Below are 1,697 nucleotides of genomic sequence, written 5' to 3'. Positions count from 1 at the left end.
CTACAGCAAACGAAATAATCAAGCAGAGAGCACAAAAAACGGGGAACTAGAAATAGCCAGGATGATTAGGGAAAAGAGAGAACAGGTGTGAATCTATTAGCGAGACAGAGGAGAGATAATGAGAAACAGCTGAAGAGGTGTGTGAGTGTAGCAAAATAACCAGCAGAGGAGGGGGAAGAAGAGAAGGAAAACCGAATCCATGACACAGAGGGCTTTAGGTAGTAGATGTCATATACAAAGAAAAGTTTAAAACACAGATCGATTGCTTGTAGTATCGTCTTCTGTTCCATCGCCTCCCCGTTTAAAATAATAAAAACTTGGGAGGAGTTTTCCTTGTCACCAAGCACCAGGACATGTGGATTCTGGCTTGTCTCATGATTCAGGTACAGCACTAATTAGTGCCAACCTTAAAAGAATAAAAACAAAAATAAAAAAAAGTTCAGTGAACATGCATTGTGATGATATTTCATTGATACACTCACTTTACAAATGAGTGAATTTAAATGAGTTAAAAGCTATGGCGAATTTAAATTGGTTAAAGTGATAATTCACCCCAAAATGAAAAATCTGTAATCATTTTCTTTTCCAAAATTTCTTCTTGGATTGATTTGTATTGTACAACGTGTGTCTTATACAAAATAAATAAAGGTGACTTGACTACACAGGGCACTGTAATTTTAAGTTTTGCTTTTACTTACAGGTTGAATGTCAATGAAGGACCGCTTCATTTTCGTGTATGATGTGCACACCATTTTTCCATTTGTGTGGTATGGTGCAGATGGCAGGAACGGTTTTAAAGACAATTTCTGCACGAAGGCCTTTAAATTATAAAAGTACAGAGAAAGCACAAGTTTAAAAAAAAAAAAAAACTAAGCTTACAGTTTACATTTTTGCAGTCTTTGTGGGGATCTACTATCATTTGTACTAAGAGACAGACTAAACCAGTTTTCACTCCCTCCAGAAAATTTGTGGCAATATTTGCGGCTAATGTGAGTAAATTTTACCACCCTTTACCCTTTAACTGATTTGGACTTGTAGGGAGGAACAAAAGTACACTGTAAATGAAAGGAAGCTTTGTTGGACGGAATACGGCAATACACTTATTTCACCTCATTTGTCTTTTTTCATAATTTTTGGAAGTCATAGGTCTAAGTTATGTAGAAAACTTATGTATCATTAATTTAAATAGGTTACTTACCTTGAAATGTTTCAGTTAACAGGCAGAAATTCTATTGTTGCAATTTTTCCTTCACGAAAAAGTCCATTGTCTAAAACATAAGTATAAACACATTTAGTACAACACATTTAAAAAAACATGTCAATCAATCTAGCTTCATAAGAGAAATTGCTGTAATTATAGGTTATTCTAATAGATGCATAACAATATTCAATATGAATAAACCATTAAAATACTTTTACTGTACAATTAATTAGTGCTGGTGCGCTAAGATGAATATGGTTTCTGTTTTAGCTCCCCTCTTAAAGGTTGGTTATAGGAGTAACGTTATGTAAATTTGGGGCACTGGTATACATTTTCGCTGAAAGAGTGGATTGCCTCACGACTGTGCGCTTTTCTTTCGTCTGGGTTTTGAACTTTTATAACAGAAAATTGCAGGTTCATTCAAAGGATTCTCGCGGAGTCTGTTGTCTGATGCATGACTGATGTGTGAGCTCAGCTCGCGCAGCAGCTTCATTCA

The 1,697-nt window shown here is 35.5% G+C and overlaps 1 long non-coding RNA gene across 1 annotated transcript; it reads right to left on the bottom strand.

Annotated features, from left to right (window-relative positions):
- Positions 1 to 217: 217 nt before the first annotated feature.
- Positions 218 to 1,490, bottom strand: LOC132095848 (uncharacterized). The gene is made up of 3 exons (XR_009422515.1): positions 1,199 to 1,490; positions 699 to 818; positions 218 to 406 (listed from the first exon to the last, which is right to left on the bottom strand). It is a non-coding gene; the product is annotated as an uncharacterized LOC132095848 (long non-coding RNA).
- Between the last annotated feature and the right edge of the window lie 207 nt (positions 1,491 to 1,697).

Source organism: Carassius carassius, chromosome 20 (genome assembly GCF_963082965.1).
Source record: "Carassius carassius chromosome 20, fCarCar2.1, whole genome shotgun sequence".
NCBI classification, from domain to species: domain Eukaryota; kingdom Metazoa; phylum Chordata; class Actinopteri; order Cypriniformes; family Cyprinidae; genus Carassius; species Carassius carassius.
This window is presented reverse-complemented; position numbering and strand designations above follow the sequence as displayed.